We start from the raw sequence: 20,530 nt of genomic DNA on the forward strand, positions 1-20,530 counted from the left end.
GATTATATAATCTCCCTCAATTTATAGTAACTCTTGCGTATACTCTTGCCAAGCTCTAGTTGACGTTTAGGCTAGGTAAATACTAAAAACTGCAATTTAGCATCCCAGCTGCAATTATTTACTTAAGCTGCAGCGAATTGAGACAAAGTTTTGCTTTAGTTTTGATGTAATAAAAGCAATATCTTAACGTCTTAGATATAGTTGCCGAACTTTGTTAACTAGTTCTTAAATTAAATTTGGCCTCGACTTTATGACTGGCCAAAGTTTGTGGCGTGAGCCACACAGTGCAAACTGTGTGAATCTCTTAGTTTGACTTTTGTAGTAAAATGTCAAATACAAACACACTTTGGCCATGGGGCAGGAGCGGCAGGGGCGGCAGGAGCGGCAGGGGGCGTCCGTGAGGGGCAATTGCCAAAACCTGCGGCCTCTGCTGTCATTCACAGTCCGCAACGGATTCGAGCACCCGCACACACAACACACACACACACACTGACAGCTCCATATAAATATAACGGGCGCACAGACAGGAGACGGACGTAGAGCGTAGAGATACAGCTGCTATTGCTCTGTGTCCTGGCGATGCGGTTGCCCAAAATCCACCTTAAATTTGACAACATGCGGCAGTCGCACAGGTGGCGCAGCTGTCTCTGATATTCAGCGAGCACGCCAGAGGACGAAGAGACGAAGAGACGGAGAGACAGACTGACGCTGCGGGTGTCAATCTGAGGGCTGTCAAATTATGTATTTAAAGTGGCGGCTGGCTTAAAGTTTTCGCAGCGGCCTCGCTCAACTTTTGTTCAATATTAATGAGGCGGCATTTGTCAGCGATGAAATTTTTGCAATTTAAATTAACATCAGCTGCAATTAAATTAAACGATTTTAATTTACAAAAATATTTGCACGTGGCATGTACGACCTGGAGCGAAATACGGCCCAAATTTGAATTTAAATTGGAAGTTAGTTTGGCAACAGCCAATCCCCAACCCCCACGGGGCAAACGCTTTGAGCGGCGTCTAATCCTTCAATTAATATTCTTCGGCTCCCCGAGACGAGCAAATGTGACCCAAAGTCTTTGGCGTTTCGGAACCCTTTTCGTGGTTGGAATTTTTCCGGCCTCAGCTCGCAATTATTTAACGGTTGCCATTTGAATTTTTCTTTTTTCAAATTTCCCTAATAAACTCTCACACTTTGCTGGCACGCACTAAATTCGTAATTTATCTTTAAAACCGAACGCTGCCCATCTTTGATGATTTGATTTCCCCCCGCCCCCTGTCGCAGGCTAAATGTTTGCTTAAAGTTCCGCCCGTCAACTGTTTGGCCCGCCGCACTGTAACCTCATTCAATGCAAACAGCAGACAAAGCAAGGCCAGCCACCTGCCCGGTGGGCGTATCATTAGAACACATGACCCACTCAAGGCAGCTGTCTCAGCCCAGTCTCAGTCTGCCTCGCTGTGCTTGGTGTCAGCTGCTGACTGACTTTGTTTGTATTTCATTATTTATTCTCTTATCAAGACGTCTCCAGCAAAAAGCCCAGCACAGCAAATAATTAATTATGCGCTACCCCCCCGCCCCGCAGGACGCAACTCTAGTTGCACACACGGCGTATGAGTATTTCTTATATTTCTTATTTGTTCTCCTCTTTGCGCACAACAACATAAACTCTTGCTAAACCACTTTTGACAGCTGGGAATTCTCCCACTCGCCCACACCTGGCGCACGGCCAACAATAGGAAGTGAATGTATCTTGTTTTCATATTAATTAGAAGCGCAGAAAAAGCGCCAAGCGTTAAAGAAACAAATCGAATGCAAATAGACGAGCCAAAAACTGAAGCGCTTCAAGCTAAACTCGAGCAGCTGCCAGAGAGAGAGAGTGAGACAGAGAGGAAAAGAGAGTGAGAGCAAAAACATAATAACAATTTAATAATAAAAATATTCATAAATATTGCAAATGACAAAAATGCATTTGTGTGTGTGTGTGTGCTTTTCCATTTTCCCATTTCGCATTTTCACAATTTCACATTTCAGATTTCGCATTTCGCATTTGGCCACGCGAGTCGAAACAGAAAGTTGATTTTTAATTAGCTGCGCTAAAAATAAATTGCACAAACGTGTCTGGCATTTGGGCGGAGCAGTGCACTGCGGATTCTTGACATATTGCCAACAGCTGCCAATGCTAGAGCAGCGCAAAGGAGCGCGAAGGAGCGCGAAGCAGCGGAGCACGCCAAGTGGGAGTGGGAGCAGCAATGGAGCGATGGCTGAGGCGTCGCCACGCGCCATTTCATGGAAGTGCATTTGGGGCGTTTGTCAGGCGCCTGCTGCCAGCCAGGCTGCCAGGCCCAGGTCAAGCTGCTGGGCGGCTTGCGGAATTCGAATTGATTCAATTCATGCGCGCTCAGTTAGCGTTATCGGCCACTTAGGCGACTCGGCCAGCCAAAAAGTAAACAATTTAATGTATAAAGTTTTCGGTCGCAATGCAAAACAAGCCATGGCTGACTGGCTGCCTGCCACGCCCACACAAAAAAAAGAAAAAAAAATGAAAACACACACATACACAGCATCGAACCCTATGGGGCTCAATAACAAGCCAAAGTTTTTTGGGCAATCATTAAAATTCATTTCCTATCGACAGTCAGCAAAGAAACATACACACACACACACACACATACACATACGCTTGTTATAGATGACGCAATTTAGTTTGAATATCTATGGCAGCAGCCACAATCTATATAGTCAAAGATATATACATATGCGTATGTGTGTGTGTGTGTGTGTGTGGCAATAGCTACCCATTTTGATGTTTTCGTTGCTTTCACTCTGCGTCTGTATGTATGTGTGTGTGTGTGTTTTCACAAGTGCCTCGCAGCGATTTGAATGCGGCAATTCCTTTTGAATTGATCCCAAAAGTGACCTTTGATTTTCGATACGATTCCAGTCATTTTCACATGGCCAGGGCCAGAAGTCTCCAGTGACTTTTACTAGTAGCAACAGCACACACAAACACACCAGCACACACACACACACACACACACATAGATGTGAGCAGCTTCCATGGGAACAAGAGCCATTTTGTTTGTGTAGTTTAAGTGCCCGCATTAGTGGCGCATATAAATTTTGTCGCTCAGCAACAACAACAACAACCAGAACAACTAGAACAAGAGTAAGAGTAATATCAGCGAAAGGCAACGACAACGACAAAAGCGATGAAACGAAGCGAAAATCAAACTAAAACTTCGCCACATGAAAATCATAATTCAAACGTTGAAATCAGCACACAGATTGGCCCTGTCCGCATATGTGTGAGTGTATGCATATTTAACTATATATATGCACGCATGTGTGTGCGTGTGTGTGTGTTTTGTGCCTTTGATTGTTTAGTGCTTGGTGTGCGTTTGAATACACAATGGAAACTATTGAAAATACGTAAAGCCTCTTTGGTTGCCTGCCTGCCTGCCGGCGTGTCCTTGTGCTGCTTCTGTGATTTCTGTATGCTTGCCCGAACCGTACCGCACCGCACCGCACCACCACGCCCTTTGCTCTGCCCAGCATTTATTCCGGCCCCGTTTACCCCCTTAGCACTGTGCGAGTCGAGCGGCGCGCGTGTACGTTTTGTTTTATTGCCAGGCTGACTCGTTGCCAGGATTTGCTTTTTGCAAACACTTTCCCCGGTAGCGCTGGGTTCAGCTTGGAGGGGCATCGCTTGCTTTGCAGCCCATTGTGTGGGGATAATCGAAGCCATAAATAACAGGCGCGAACGAGTTTTTTTCTTCTTCTTTTATTTGTTTTTTTGGCTAACAGCAGTAACAACAGCCATCACAAAAGCAACAACAACAACAACAGCAACAACATCAACAATAAGCCCACGATAACAAAAGTGCCAAAAGTGACAAACACCGGGCAACTGTCAAGCTGTCCACGCTTGCCTCGCCGCACCCCTTCGCCCCCTCGCCCACCGACTCGTTAGCAAATCCAATTTGTGCGTGTATGTCAACAGTTTCGATGCAGCAGCAGCAGCAGCAGCAGTAATGGTAAATGCTGCAGTAGCTGATGTAACTGCTGCTGCTACAAACATTTCGCGCACCCGCAAAAGCAACAACAACAAGAACAGCAACAAAGCAACAACAAATCGCACGCGACAAAAATCGCGTGCGTCACTGTGTGACACACTTTCACAATCAGTTTTTGCTGTTGTTGTTTTATTTTTTTATTTTTTGTGATTTTTGTTTTAATTTTTTTCTTATAAATCAATTAAAAATTTACATTTCATTCACACAATAAATAATTTGCATAATAGCCGCAAACCGCACACTGGCACACGTACCCCAAACAAACGCGTACAGGACACGAAATCCAAGATAAGAACGCGAACGGATTGCACCGACTGATATAATACACTGTGCTCGGGCTATTTCATAATGAACTCAAAATTTGACTTCAGTTGTGTCTTAAGTTATTAATTAGCTTAATTAATTAGCTGTATTCATAGAGGTGATTCGCATTCACAAATATCTTAAATAACTTCATATAAGGGGTGTGGCTGAGCATTCATTCAGTTCAATCAAAATGCAGACATACATATGTATTTTCTCTTTATTCTTTTTGTCACATTTCTGGGGTATACATATACAAACAGACGGGCATTACCGACTGCGAATACTCACTCACGCTGTCAGATCCATTTCCCATTATGCCATGCCCCCAAATTGAGATATATGTATATATATATTATTCAATAGATAGACAAACGGACAGTGAGAAGAACATTGCACAAGACTAATACACTCAATTTCATTTAGTGAATGAGTATACAAAATTCTTATTTTAAAACAAAAACTGTAAAAAAAACTATCATTTTCAATTAATTATGGCGGCAGCTTAAAACAATTTGTTATTGTTGCAGTCGGTGGAGGCACAAAAAATATTTTCTATATTTTTTGATGCAATACAAATGTTTGGCTTTAAATGTTTACAGCGCGTTTTAAAGCGAAATACACAGCGCGCGGCTGTGATTTAATTCACTCAATTTGTAGCATTAAAAATCAATTTGAATATTTGAAAACTGACTTTCTGTGAAATGTTAATCCCAGCGGAAAAAGTCAATAAAATGCTGAGATTACTTTTTTCATATCGATAACTAATTTTTAGTTGCTTTTTTAATCTTTCAGTTAATCAATATTTAATTATAATATTTTTTATGACCCTTTTTTATTAAACCAACTTAATTTGAATTCATTCAATATTTACGTGTGCTATGAAATGCCTTGAAAATTTGTTTGGATTCATAATTTTAATTAATGAAGCATTAAAGTTTATTATTTTTTATTTTTATATTTAATATTTGTTATATAATTAATTATAATTTTTGATATATTATATTAATAAGTATATTATTTATTTTTATTTTTTTGATATTTTGCATATAATTAATTATAATTCTTTACATATTTTATATTAATAAGTTTATTATGCATTTTTATATGTTTTATATAATTAATTATAATTCTTAATATATTATATTAAGAAGTTCATTATTATTACTATTTAAAAAAAAAAATTGTATATATTTTTACTATTTTTATTATTTTTACTGTTATGGTATTTGTTATTTATTTAATTTTTTAGCTGCGTTTTTTTTTTTTTTTAATTATTGTTCTGTTCGTTTTAATAATTCGTCTGTAGCTCCTATGTCTTCAAATACTTCAGACATACGAATAGACAATAGACAAGACACATTTAACAGAAGCCCACTCAGACCTCCTATTTTCAATGGGTTCAGATTGTAAACAAATTGTTAAAGCTCTTCAGGCAGACACAGCTAACACAACAAGCCAATAAAATGCTTAAAAGGAGATTTTTTAAAACACATGATTTTGCTTTTAGAATTTTCTGCTGCTGTCGTGTAGTAGATACAACGTATATTTGTATATAACCTTGCCACACGACGAAGAAACACAAGTCGCTGTCTGAGTGATTTAATTTTAGACCTGCGGCAACAAGAAAATATTCAAGCGTCTGGGCGGCGAATGAGAATGAGATGCATTTGGCTGGAAACAGCTCATGAGATTCGAGTTGAATGTATTAAGAGCAGATGTCGATTATTGAAGTGAATAACAGAGAAGGAGATAAGAAAAGTTTGTGAAATGCAATAAAATAATATTGAAATAAAATAAAATTAGAAGCAAATTGTTGTCTGAGTAAGGCATCAAAAGACTCTCAAATATTTATTTATGCACGAAATTGAATTCGAATGTAAATGCTAATAGAAACACGCAAACAATGCTTTCTGTGGGCACAATCACATTTGTGTAAACAATTTATTCGGCATTTATTTGAATCTCAAAACATTTAATAGCCAACACAGAGGCAGAATTTTGCGTTTTTGGTTTCACTTCCAGATTTGTGTGGAGCACACTTCGAGTTGGGCTCAGTCAATGTATAAAATGGATTTTTTGGAGCCTGGACTCATGCTGGTCAATGAAACAACTCTCTTGATTCGATTGTTTTTACAACAGTTGCGGTTGCCCGTGCCACAGACAAAGCCGCTGCTGTCCGCAATGACAGTGAGTTATGGCAGTATCTGGTCAGCATCAGGACAACGTAAGCACATGCTTCTCAAGCGGAATATGCATATTCCTTATGAAGCAGCCTTCCTCTAGGCTACTGCCCCAAAAATGTGCCTGACATTTCCAGGAAGAAAAATAGACAAAATGATTTATGTTTCTTTGACTACCTACGCGTTTTGCTTCTTATAAATGTACAACATAGAATCATCAAAAGTGAGTGAGTGAGTGAGTGAGAGAGAGAGGGAGCGAGAGAGTGCTTAGGCTGAAGCAAATTTAATTGTCGCCTGTCTTCGGTGCAGTAGGTAAATGTTAATAAATGTCAAAATTCTGCCCGCTCAGCTGACACATTGAGCAGCGAGCTAGCATTTGGCACTGCCCGAAATTCAGATTGTCGTGCCACAATTTCACATAATTTATGAGTTTTCAATTTATCATTTTTCCCATTTCATTTTTGCTGCAGATTGCCTAAAGCTGCAGCCACGATTTGTAATGCGGCCCCAAGTGTCAAATGTTAAATATGAGCTGCTCATTGAGTGAGAGCGTCAATGGGCTGAGTGTGGGGGAGTGGATGGAGTGGCGAGTGAGGGAGGGGGGTGTGCAATACGTCTTGCATGTGAAGCACACATGTTGAACTGAGCCCTGTGGGAAACTGATGCGCCTTGCGACTTAAGCTCTACTTAGTACAGGCAAATAACTCGCAAGCCCCCGCACAAAATATTGCTGCCACTTGTCATCGATGGAGAAAGGGGCAGCCGCTCTCCCATCACATCGTTCGCATGTTGTGCGGCTTGTCATTAAAGTCGTAAGCAATGTCATGTTGCTGTCAATTTTACCGAAAAACGTGGCACTTGTGTTACGCCTGTGACAACTGTCAACTGTCTTGAGAGCGCGTTTAGTGCTCGGCGCTTATCGGGCCGTAAAGCCCAGAGCTCACTCAGTCACCTACTTGAAGCACTTGTGCGGCTGCACCTAATTAGAGCCAGCCCCTTAAGTCACAGGGCGGCTGAATTCAGAGTCGCCAACTGGAAGTTGGCTATGTCAACGTAAATTTACATTTTTAGGGCGCATTAAAAACGGGCTCACGGACCATGGAATGCGGACTTTCAGCTCGCTCGTTCGTTTGCATAACACGGAATATGAAGCCAGCGCAAAGTGTACAAAGATAAGAAGTTCAGTAAGACTCGCCGCACGGATTAAACGTTCCTAATAGGTTTAGCAAACTACGAGGTAGTATATTAAGGCAGCGGCTAGCAATGTGAAGCCCACAGGATGTGTGCTGTTCCGAGCAGTCCTAAAGTACAGCTAAGATATGTGACAGTTTGTGTATTTTTGCATTAGTGTTATTAAAAGGAAAAATGTAAATTTATAATTAAATACTGTATTTATTCCATTTAATATTGAAAATTAATTATTTAAGCAGGAGAAGGCGTAAACTACATATTAGTTGAGACAGTCTACTTCTATCGCTGTGTTAGCGTGAATCACACGTAATAGGTCCTATACAGGATAATCCATATTCAACGGATCCATCCATATTCGGACTACGGACTCTTGTTATTATTATGATTTTTTTTTTTTTTTTTTAATCAAAGAAAAACTTAATTTTGCATGTTCACGATAAAAATCATTTTATTTGTTTCAAGTAGATTTGTTGACTTCAATTTTTGAATATGATATACATATCTCAAAGGGACGCCCTGAACCTGTACGGCGTATTGTGCCCGTCTCTGTCAAAAGATATAGGGTTGCCACATTTGGACAGCCAATTGTATCTTATTGCTATATAGTTATCATTAATTTAGGTCAGCGATCATCGAAAGCGATGAGGATCAAAATCAAAACTTTATTTCGAGGCTTTTTATTAACTTCCCCATAACCATTATGTTTAATTTACTATCTATAAATTCTAAGCCTTTACATCAAAGTGGAAAAAAAATAAAATTGATCTAGAATCTTAAATATATAATATAATTATTATATATGTATATAATACTATATTATAAATATAATACTATAATTCGCACAGTGATTTAAATAATATAATATTTAAAAACTTCATTTATTTGTGCGAAATTCTGCATTTTGCAAAATTAATGTAAATAAATATAAAAAGAGAAAACTCTCAAGAATGAACTCTAAATATAGCTAAAATATTTATATTTTTAATCTCCCTTTGTATCCAAATATATAATCCAAATTAAATTTATTCTGTTTAATGGAAAATGGAAATGGAAAGAAATATGCTTGACTTCTTTAAAATCGGAATTTCATACAATACAAACATTGAATTTACATGCATTAATTTATGTTGAACAAGCGAAATGCAGAGTTTTTAAGTTCTTAATAACAGGCGCTGACAAGTCCTTTGTATGCTGCAAATCTGCTCATGTGTGCATACGTATATACATATATGTACGTGTGCATGTGTCAGTGTGTTATGCTCTTATACAAAAGACTTGTAACTTTGTTAAAAGAGTTTCGACATTTGTGCAAACTCGAAACAGGCGCATTCGAAATTGGCAGCGGCAGTTAAAAACATTAGCATACTTTTGAGCGCCCACAAAGTTTGTTGCTGAAACAAATTAACCTTGAAGCAGCAGCAGACGAGAGAGAGAGAGAGAAGGAGAGTGTGTGTGTGTGTGTGACAGCAGCAGCGATAGACTCTGCTATAGTCATGTCTTTAAGAGATGTAGATTATTATGCAAATCTGTATCTCTGGCTAGAACAATGGCAGCCTTGAGAGGCTCTTTCGAATGCCTTCGGGCTGCTGCTGGTATTGGTGATGCTGCTGCTGCTGCTGCTGCTGTCTGTCTGTCTTCTATAGGCTTTACGGGCTGTTACAAAATTTATTAATTTTTAAGGCAACGCGTGACGTCAGCTGATAAGGAACAAGCCCCACAAAATCAATAAGCCGCCATGGCTGCTGCTCCCGCTGCTGCTGTGGTGAGTATTTTGCATGATTAATGAAACCACGTAATTGATTACACGGCCACGCCCCAAGTTCGAAACGTGTCCCATACCCATAAGCAGAAAGAGCGTAGCTTTGCAACCTCAAAGAGTGCGACAAAATATCTGATTGATGCGTCTGCGACTCGCACAATGACTCTATAAAGACTCACACACACACACACACAAGCGCAGGCTTGGAGATAATCGTTGAGGCACATGTGTGGGACACACAGAGAGAAAGAGAGAGGAGTGAGAGGAGTGAGTGAAGACCTGTGCAATGCGCTGATGCAGCTGTCATTGGCTTGCGCTTGGCGCTGTCATCGATGTTGGCAAAATTACGTTGCATCTGGCAGTCAACTGCAGGCAGCTAGCGACAAACAGCAGGCAGAGGCATGCGGTCGAAACAGGACTCGGGCTCGGCTACGGCTACGACTCCGGCTCTAGCTACGGCTCTGGCTCTGGCTCCGGTTTTGGTTATTTATGCTTATTTTCTATGCACACACGTAGCGTCTCATCAGCTATAAAAGCAAATGCCTGAACAAGACAGGCAAAGGCTCTGCAGACAAGAGTCGATGCGGATCAGAGGTAGCGTAGTATGGATGTGGATGTCGGTGTGGGTGTGGGTGTGGCTGTGGGCGGCATGTATGTGCTTTGTTGTAGATGCTCATGCAGGCGCACAATCATCAATCAAAATCAAAAGCCAAAGCCAAAGCACTTCTGACATTAATTTATTCAAAAGGGATACAAGCAGTTTGCAAGACAGCAGGAAAGTGCCGTATATACATATGCATGTGTGTATACGTGTGTGTGTGTGTGTGTGTGTGTCGGCTATCTGTGTAGCTCTTCACACACATAGCAAAATAGTTATTCAATTTCAAAACAGCAACACGCAAAACTCGCCCGAAATTTTCAATAAATATTCGTAACGAACAGCTCGAAGGCTTCGCAGAGAGCTTTTAATTAATATTTATAAACGATAACCGAGTGAGAACACGCTTTGCATAAATCAAAAGCATTTGAATAGTAGATACGAATTATGCATTTAATTAAGATTTGCCACACAGCTCTCGACGTAAAAACAAACAATTTTCCATTCTACATTTTTTTTTTTCCATATTCACTCTCCATTTCTCCCTCTCCCTCTCCTCCTCCCACTCTCGCTTTATCTCTCTCTAGCGACTTTTTGTTTTCGTCGCTCATCGATAGCTGCGCATTGTTTTCTACGCCACGGCTACAAATTTTGATTTCTTTCGCTTGCATCGCTCACAGAAGGGCAAAAAATAACAGATAAAAAAAGCAGAGGAATACCCAAACGGCAGACGAATTCAATCTAAATGCAAATGGCTCGCCTTGTACGGCATAGAGGGAACGCTGATGCTCTAGCTGTAGAAGTTGTCGCTGCTCCAGCTGCTGCTGCTGCTGCGGCTCCTGCGACTGCGGCTGCTGCTGCTGCTGCGACTGCTGCTGCTGCTGCTGTTAGCATTGATGACTTGGCAGCAGGAGACGGGCAGCAACTGCAGGTGAAATCGCAACACAGAAAGTCAATTAGGCGACCGGCGCTAATCCGAGTCGCTTGCGGATTTCGTGACCGGCAATGCGATTGCCCAAGAAGCCAAGAGATGTGTGTGCTCATTAATGGCCAACTCTGCTTGGCCATGTTAATACATGCAATGCAATTCAATTCATTGGAGTATTTTTCTTTTCTTTTTTTTGTGCTTGACTTGCTCCTCGATTGCTGCAAAGTTTCATACAAATGCTCGATATGTTCAACTCAACACATAGCTGACTGACTGCTCATATGTGTATGTGTGTTTGTGTGTGTGTGCCTGTGCTCAAGTATGCTTAACAATGGGATCAGCTCGTTTATTCATGCTCGCTTCATTTACTGCCCGACATGGTCGCTGTGCAAATTGATAAATTATCGTCGAGCACCCAGACGCCCACGCCCACGTCCACGTCCATGTCCACGCCCAGGCGCACCGCTGTGCGCCCACTTTTGGTCCATAAATTGCATGCAATTAGCCAGGCGAAAACAATTAGCCCCATGCGATAATCACATATTCTTTATTGCAATAATTGAGTTACAAGTCGCTTAACAGACGCTCAGCCACATGATAAGCATTTACAAGCTCAACATGCTTCCATTCAGGTCAACGTGTTTTAATTGGGATGCTGCAGCTGTCGATGGCGCATGATTCAGCTCAAAGAACAACAACAAAAGCAACAAGACGATGTCGCAATTTGTTAATATTTATATTTTCGTCATCTTCTTCTACTTCTACTTCTACTTCTACTTCTTCTTCTCCTTCTTCTACTGTGTAAAGTATATGCAAATACCGTATATCGGAGAAACACTTTGATGGCATTAGAATTACAAATATCATTTGCCAGCAAGCATATCAACTGCCTAGCAATGGCAGCGGCAATGGCAATGCCAATGCCAATGGTAACCGCATCAACAACAACCAACAAGCCGCAGAGCCAGCAGAAAATTACGAAAGCCTCCCTCTAAGCGAGCTCACTGCGAGAAATTGATGCAAAATAAATATGTAAAATCGTTCGACTGGCGCGGCTGAAATACATAAATCAGATGAGAAAAGTTAAAATTAAATGCAAACAGAGGCAGGAGACGGCGACGAAATTGAACTTTAAGCTGAACGTGAACGCTTGGAGTGTGGAATGCGGCGGCTGTGGGGGCTGTGGGGAGAAGGGTGACAAGGAGGGGTGCCATGGGTTGGCGGTGGGTGGCCGAGGGGTGGCAGTCCTGCCTCAAGGTAGCCAAGACAGCATCTAGGCGCCGCCAGTCGCCTGCTTCCTTTGCCTGCTCATTAAAGCAAGCAGCAGAACGAAACGTCGATAATTTGCAACAATTTGCATGCTACGTGAGAATGAAGTCTACGTCGCTGCCGCAGCCGCAGCCGCAGTCGACGCAACACGCTGCATCAGTGACAGCTGCACTCGGCAAACACTTGGCCAACATTTTGGCATCGGTTCGGGCTACGTGAGGCAGGCCCAGCTTTTAATTGGAAGTTGAAAGGCAAACACGTTGCGTTTCCGTAAATTACGTTAATTGGCTAATGTGCACAGATTTTCAAATTTCATTTTCGTTTGCATTCGTTGGCCGAATGCATTTATAAATGCATCCATTGCCGTCGCACGTGACCCTCAATCGATTATCAGATGATGATTTGGCTTTAAATTGACTTTAACCCTTGAAACTCTAGCAAGTTCGCTTTGTTCAACTCTGGCATATTCACAATGAATACTGCCTGCTCATTATCTTCTAGCTGACAATATATGTTTGTCATTCCGGAATACAAACAATAAGACTTTAATTATTAATTAAAAAAAAAAAAATGAAGTACTAAGTTTTCTCTCTGGTTTCTGTAGCTCAATTCTTAAGGAACTGTTGAAATTCACAGTCTAAAAGTTTAGTGAACTACATTCTTCAGCTGCTAGTAAATATCTTTTATAGACAACTCAATAGCTCAATTAAAATATGCAAAGTAAATAAACAGAATATTTTAGAATATTTTCTCGACTCAAGAGAAAACAAATAAAAGAATTTTACTTAACAAATTCAACTATATTATGTAAGCAATCCTGTTTTGAGTTTTTCATCAAGTCAAGTATTGATATAATTCATTAAAAACAAGTAAGTAAACCCTAGTCGAGACTGCTCGACTACGAGATCCCCTGCACCCTTCGAGCAACTGATATTTCAATAAATATTCGCATATGCACACAGACACGCACACACACAGACATACATACGCACGCATAAACACGCATTGGCTGCAATGGTGGATTACTATGGAAATTTAATTGTTCAATTACTTTTCTTGGGGATGTTATTTTTTCATGAAACTTTCAGATTATAAAATTGTATAAAATAATTATAAGTATACATTTTAAATTTGGAGGCTCTCGCATTAAAGATGTGAGAGATATAATTTTAAAACAGATTTTCGAAAAGTTTTTTATCGATAAGAAAATAACGGGATGACTTATCGATTTTTGGTGATAAACTCGACATCTGCGCTATATATACAGACATTTTTATTTGAAGTCTCTAGCTCTTATATCTTCTCGCACAGGGCCAAATTGACTCAGGCCGTTGCGCTGATCAAGAATATATATACTTTGTGGGATCTGCAACGCCTGATCCTGATGTTTTATAACTTTCAACATCAATAACTTTATCATTTTTTTTTTTTTTTTTCAACAATATACACTTTTTACTTATTAGTTTATTTTATTTGTTTTCATTTGGTTGCAATTGTTAAATGACTGGGTTTTTGATTTCTCAATTATTTACAAAATATATATCTATATTTTCCTAAATAAAAAAATCACAAGAATCAACTGTTTCAGTCTTTTCTTAATTTTTTTTTATTGTTTTTTTTTTTTTTTTTTTTTTTTTTTTTTTTTGTTATTTTTAGAAATTTAATACAGTAAGAGCCAATGGTCAATTCTCAATGCATGTTGAAATGAAATAATATTTCGTAATATATATATATATATATATATATATATATATATATATATATATATATATATATATATATTATATTTTACATATACATCACATTTTGTTTGCATTTTGTCAACTGTGTACATTCACTCGTTCCCTCTCACTCTCTCTCTCTCTCTCTCTCTCTCTCTCACCACCTCCTTGACGTTCTACCCCTCCTGCTCTGCATACACCTGTATATTTTTATTTAGCAGAGCATTTATTGGAGCTTAGCTTCAAAATTTATTATGCATAAAATGACAACAGAAATTCCAATAAAATATATATTGAAAGTTTTATTAGTTAGTTGAGCGCAAATACACAAGCAAGCTGACTTTCACACAAACACACCCACACACACACGCATGTAGATATACACACATGCATATGCACCGTTGTATACATACATTATTTGCATTTCCATATAGCCAACATTTTATGTTTATGTTTTTGTTGTTGTTGTTGTTGTTGCTTATGTTGCTTGAAGCATTTTCAGAAAAAAATTCAATTTTTCTGAATTTTAACGAAAAGTTGAGAGTTTTTGTTGCTTAGTTTTCGCCGTCTGTGGCAGGAACCCAACTATATTTGAGCACAATGACTATTTTTCTTTTCTATTTTTCTTTTTTTTTTTTTTTGTGCGTGGCTTTTGTTCATATTTTTGGCGCACTATGTGTGTGTATTTGTGTGTGTGGGTGCGTGTGTGTTGTTTTTCTATTTGTTTTAATAGACTACTACACTGCGGACTCCACTGGATAGGACTTAGGGCTGGTCTGGGTTGCTGCTAGCTTTGGCAAATATCCTGCGGCACGAGCAGCATTCACATTCATATGAGTTTATCGCGTGGTGAGGGTGCACTGGATTTAGTGATTTGCTCGTTTATATGTATAAGTGCGGTAAGTGTGTGTGTGTGTGCTCACGGCTGCCACATATGTGTGTGTGTGTGTAGCAAAATTACATATACAAATGGTGATTTCGCTTCTTTTATTTTTGGCTCGCAGGCGCGCCATAAGACGTCGAGCTGAACTTAGCCAAAGACTTTGGTCTTAGCCTCGGTCTGCCGGCTGCCAGCCGCTGGCTTGTGGCTGCTGGCTGCTGGCAGTCGGATTGTGGCTGCTCTGAGTCGCTTTTATTCCAGGTAGCCAAAAGTGATCTTAGGGCAATTGTCTGGGCGCTGAATCTGTGAGCTTCTCAGCCGTGTGGCTTCTGGCTTCTGGCTGCGGCATTTCAGCATTGGTTTATCTCTAATACACATAAAAGAAGTAAATAACGGCGAAATGAAATTCTCTAAGACAAAGGACGATTATGGAACAACTATCTGCCTTTAGGTTTGCCCAATGAATTTATTCAATTTTTGTTTACTCAGCTGTTATTAGATTCAATTTAATATTACGTTTTATTGGAACTATCTGTATCCCTGATCAGTTTAAATCTGGAATTTATCAATAAACAAGTCATGCGGCTTAATTCCTCGTAGCTGGCAAATTGAATTCTGTTCAAGAAATTTTGGCTTAAAGCACAACAATTAAATGGAAATTTGAAATTTTCGGCATAAATTGCATTAGGTCGTTAGTCAAAAACAAGACTCGACCATCCAGCTTTCGTTAAAATTAATAAAAATTCCTGCAGCATTTGATTTTTAAATACATTTGCATGTATTGAACGCTCGTATCATAGTTTTATAAAAATTCAAATTTACTACAAACTATAAAAATATTGCTTCAAGTCTTAGATAAATAAACTGCATATATGTAAATACATACATTTATTTTCCTACATTTTTTTTATTCAATTTTCAGTTTGAAATAGTTTGCAAAAGTATTTATAAAGATTTTTCTTTTTTAACAAAATTAAATTAAATTCTTTTAGATAACTTTAGATAACTTATTCCTTCTTGAGCATTAGCAATTGGCTTTATATGAAAACTTTGCCTTTTATTTTGCATAAAATTAACTATTAGAATAATATTATGCTGAAGAAGCTTATATGTATTTACGTTTACTTATCTTCTAGGTGAGTGCTTTTAATCAAGTTTTAGTGTTTAATATCGACCTTCACTTGTGTATTAGTTGGACGAGGCCCACACACTAAATTGAATGTTTTCTTTGCCATCTTTTAACAATTTTCTGAAATTATCTATTTAGATCCATTCCGAGAATATTGTATGATTATCGAACAAAAATAAGCATGGGATATACTAGTATACGAGTTCGATTTCAAGTCCCCAGCTTTTGTGGTTTATAGCATTTGGATATTAATGAGGACGGACTGTCGATCATGGCTATATACCATATAGTATATATATAGTAGACTATATATTATATAGTAGACTCAGCTCATCGACCTGATGAAGAATATACATATATACTTTATGGGGTCTACAATGCCTCTATTATACTTTAATAGCCCATTTTATATTATTATAGGGTATAAATCGATTGCTCTTGATGTTTAGCTGTACAAGCTTAAACTTGAGGTAGAGTACTCCAATATATGTATGTATATTTACATTGTTATTCCAGTACATAATGCTTAGCTACTACTTAAACTCATCCTAGGCTAACTTTGACATATCTAACTGCATATAAAACATGTTATTAATACATGGAGTAATCAAGCTGTATAATTGACATTTGTGTATGACGTTTACATATAGAATGCAGAAAACTTATTTATGCAATTCCGACATAAGAGCTGTGATAGTAAAAAATGAACCCTTTAAGATTATAATTCCAGAGGATTATTATAAAATAAAAACTATGTCACTGACATTCATATTAGAAATTTTTTTCAATTAGCCAACAAATTCCAAAAATGAATAAACCAAAAATGTGTTTTTATTTTTTATTGTTATATTTAGAATTGAAGTTAAACTAAATTAAAGCAGTTCTTATGTTAAAGACTGAAAGACTCAAATAAATATATAACGAAATACAAATATACATTCGTATATGTATGTATGTATGCATGCATGTATAGGTACTTGTTTATCTACCTTTGGCAAACTTACAAAAATTATTGCTGTTCCTTAAAGCAGCCGTCCGAACATAAACTTGAACTTAATTCGCAAGTTTTAGCATAGAACTTTGCGAAATCCAGAAAGAAAAAGTTTATTTCGTCTGTTCTGGCTCTGACTCTGGCTCTGGCCTTAGCTCCTTTTTGATGGGCTTATCCGGGTACGAAGCAAAGCGATTTGTACTTTAACTTTTTATCCAAAACACACAGAGAGAAAGTCATAAGAAAAAAAAAAACACAATAGAAGAAGAATTTGACGAATTTGATGAATTTGTTTTTATTTATTTTTGTGTAGTTCGAGTTGCTTTTGTTGTAATGTTGAAAGATTTGCAGCTGCAGTTTGGAAGCTATGAATGCACTTGCACACAGCACTCTCTCCCCCTCTCACTCTCTCTATCTATCTCTCGATTTCGTTCTCTTTCACTCTGCTGGCCAACTTATGGCAGACGTTGACAATTGTGATAAATTATGACAGCACGCGAGCGCAGACTTATTTGTGCGGGTGTATAAATGCCAGCGATGCTTGGCTGCGTTCACTGTGTTCGCACATGCACACACTCACGCACATGCACACGCACACACATATACATACACAGATACGTATGGGAGAGAGCAGCGAGTTTCATTAATTTGCTTTACTTTTGTTCATCAATTCGTGCTCAGGTTTTGCTTGGCAGCCAATTAATTGCCATGGACATTGGAGGCGTTCATGCGTTGAGGCGTGGCGCCCGCCCTACCCAGCCAACTAATGAGCGCGAAAGCGAATCTCGATTCCAATTGCTCAATCGAGATCTCTGGATCTCAGCACGCTTCACTGGCCGCTGGCTGTCGTTTATTTGCTTAAGGCGATTGTATTTGGTGTTTCCTTTCATGTGTTGAATTTTTCATTCACTTTTTTATTTATTTATTTGTATTTCTATTTGGTTTGTTTTCCTTCTCTTTGTGTGGTTGTTGTTTTGCAATTCACTTTTATTTTGCACACTTATACACGCACACGCACACAAGCACACGCACACGCAGAAAGCCTTTGCGAGATGAAAATCTTTCTTTTGTGTTGTTGTTGTTGTTGTTGCTTCTGTTAGCAGCAACAATTCTCGTAATCCGCTTTTGGCCTAAATTTCAATTCTTATTTGATTTTTTTTTCTATTTTTTGCTATGCACTGCTCTGTTTGTTGTTGTTGTTGCTGTGTTTTGCTCTTTGAGCAAATTTTTAAGTCTCTTTTTTTTCTGCTGTCGGTTTGCTTTTGCTTTTGCGTGTTTATTTTAACGCGAAATTACGGCGAATGCTGTTGGCCAAGTTGCCCCGACCCGACCGCTGCCCGGACAACGTCGACTATTCGCACGCACTTTGAACCGGCTTGGCCTAGGGGGTGGGATGCGGTTGTTAGGATAGGCGCACACTCACACACCCACACACACAGCATCCGCGACAGCGACAATAATTTCGGTAGTAGCTTACGAGCTATTTACTTTTATTTTATTTTTATTTATTTGTTTTGTTTTGTTTTTATTTTGGCCTTTCGTTTAGCCTTCTGCCTAATTAACGCATAAAATGCGAGTAAAATTTGATTCTTTCACGACTTCTGAGTAACAAGGCTCAGTGTGTCTCAGCTATGGCTTGCTTCATCCACTGGGCCACAAGCAGCATTCAGTTTGTTTATCAAACGCGTCTGCGAAACCGTCTGAACAATGCGCGCGCTCGTGCGAACGACTGCGAGTACGAGAAGCGAATGAGAAACTGAGGCGACGCCGTCGACAGGCGCTGCCAACCGAATGTTCGAGCCGAATGCTCGAACCAAATGCTCGAACGTCGGGCCAAGTTGCAAGCCAGACCAACAGCTGTGCGGGACGTTAATTTGAAAGTGAAAAACATTTATTAAGCAACAGAAATAAAATGGAAAACTTTTTGGGAACATCAAGTAAATATATACCAGAATGTCCAAGAAGTCAGTGCTAAATTTTAGGTTAGATTTTTAATCTATATTAAATTCCAACTACTATCAAATAAATTCATCATTATAACAGACAATTACATATACCCATTATATATATTTTATATACATATTGTTGTTGCCTGAGAGTCGTATGTCGCGCCTAAAACCTCCTCAACTGTTTTACATTCAGTCAAGTTTATTTTAATATGTTATTATTCATTTAAATGAATACATTCTTATTCAGACTTGTGCTCTCAATATATTATCGATTGCCTTCTATTTCGGTGACTTTAATCTATATATATATATATATATATATATATATATATATATATATATATATATATATATATATTGTATCATCAATTAAATCAAAGTATCAATATTAATGAAGGAACTCGTTTACCAAGATAGGATTAATGCCATAGTAAATAATCGGATGCTGTGCGGTCCAACTGCTTATGTTAAGCGATTGGGACTGTTAACAGCATCGAAAATGTTGCGCGTGCAACATGCGACCGTGTTCGATGTGACTGACTTGTACGGCACGAATGCGAGACGAGTGCTTGGCGTTTCGTCACTCGGTCGGTCAAACCCCCCGCCCACACACACACTCGCCTGTGCGACGACACTAACCTTTATTTCTGCTGCTCTCTTTCATCTCGCATGCTCGTGTGCGCCGCATGCTCGCTCGGCTGCTGTGTTGCAGCAACATGTTGCGGCGACATGCTGTCATGGACTTGACCTTTGGCAACAGCCTTTTTACTGTTGTTTTATGCAACCAATTAATAGACAACTCGAGCACGCCCACACACACACACACACAGAAGAGAGCGAGTGCCTCTGTCTATGTGTGTGTGATTTATTGCAAGCAGTCATAAATCTGCGCAGAGCATAAACAAAAACATGCATAATTTCCATAAATCTTTGATGGCGTCGTGTTAAAAGTTTTGGCCAGGCCAATTATGCGCCCAAAACTAGGCACTAATTTGACAGCAAGTGGCCGAAAACCCACCTCTCTCTGGGTCACTCAACCCAAGTCGGGGCTTGGGGCTTGCTTGCCGCTCGCCGCTCGCCGCTCGCTCCTGGCCATAAGTAAACACAAATTGAGTTATCTGCTGGTCAACAGCATTAATGAAGCGCACACACAAGCAACGTCAATTATTCGCCTCTTTGTGTGGCGGCTGGGTGGGTGTGGCCGTGTGGCTGGGCTGTCGATGTGCCAGCAAGGACGATTATGACCCAGCTGTGTCACAGCTACAGCCCCAAAGAGCAATGACCTCTCGTTAACTAATCCATTTCAATTTCTATAAAGACGTCAAAGTCTTCGCTCGGTTAATTAAGTGAAGCCCAAGACGATTGCATTGGCCAACAGGTTCACAGTTACGCGGAAATCAATGCTGAAATTGATTCCTAGAAAAGCGAATGATTTTCTCCGTTAATCCCACTCAAGCGACCAGAGCCAAATACAGTTATGCAATTATAATTCAATGAACTCTTTCTGAATGTCAACTGCTTAGGCAGGTCAGTAAGGGCATTAGGAATGGGGCTTAATCGGA

General features: G+C 39.3%; 1 protein-coding gene across 9 annotated transcripts in view; it reads right to left on the bottom strand.

The window, feature by feature from the left end:
- The window catches only part of side (motor axon guidance molcule sidestep), a 75,356-nt gene extending 56,573 nt beyond the window's left edge, over positions 1-18,783 (bottom strand). For all 9 annotated transcript variants that reach the window (XR_016268680.1, XR_016268679.1, XR_016268678.1 and 6 more), the window contains exon 1: positions 17,033-18,783. The gene's annotated coding sequence lies outside the window, so the exon portion shown is untranslated. The remainder of the gene's footprint in view (positions 1-17,032) is intronic.
- Positions 18,784-20,530: the final 1,747 nt, after the last annotated feature.

Source organism: Drosophila arizonae, chromosome 2, assembly GCF_054131065.1.
Source record: "Drosophila arizonae isolate 15081-1271.41 chromosome 2, UAZ_ARI_1.0, whole genome shotgun sequence".
NCBI lineage: Eukaryota > Metazoa > Arthropoda > Insecta > Diptera > Drosophilidae > Drosophila > Drosophila arizonae.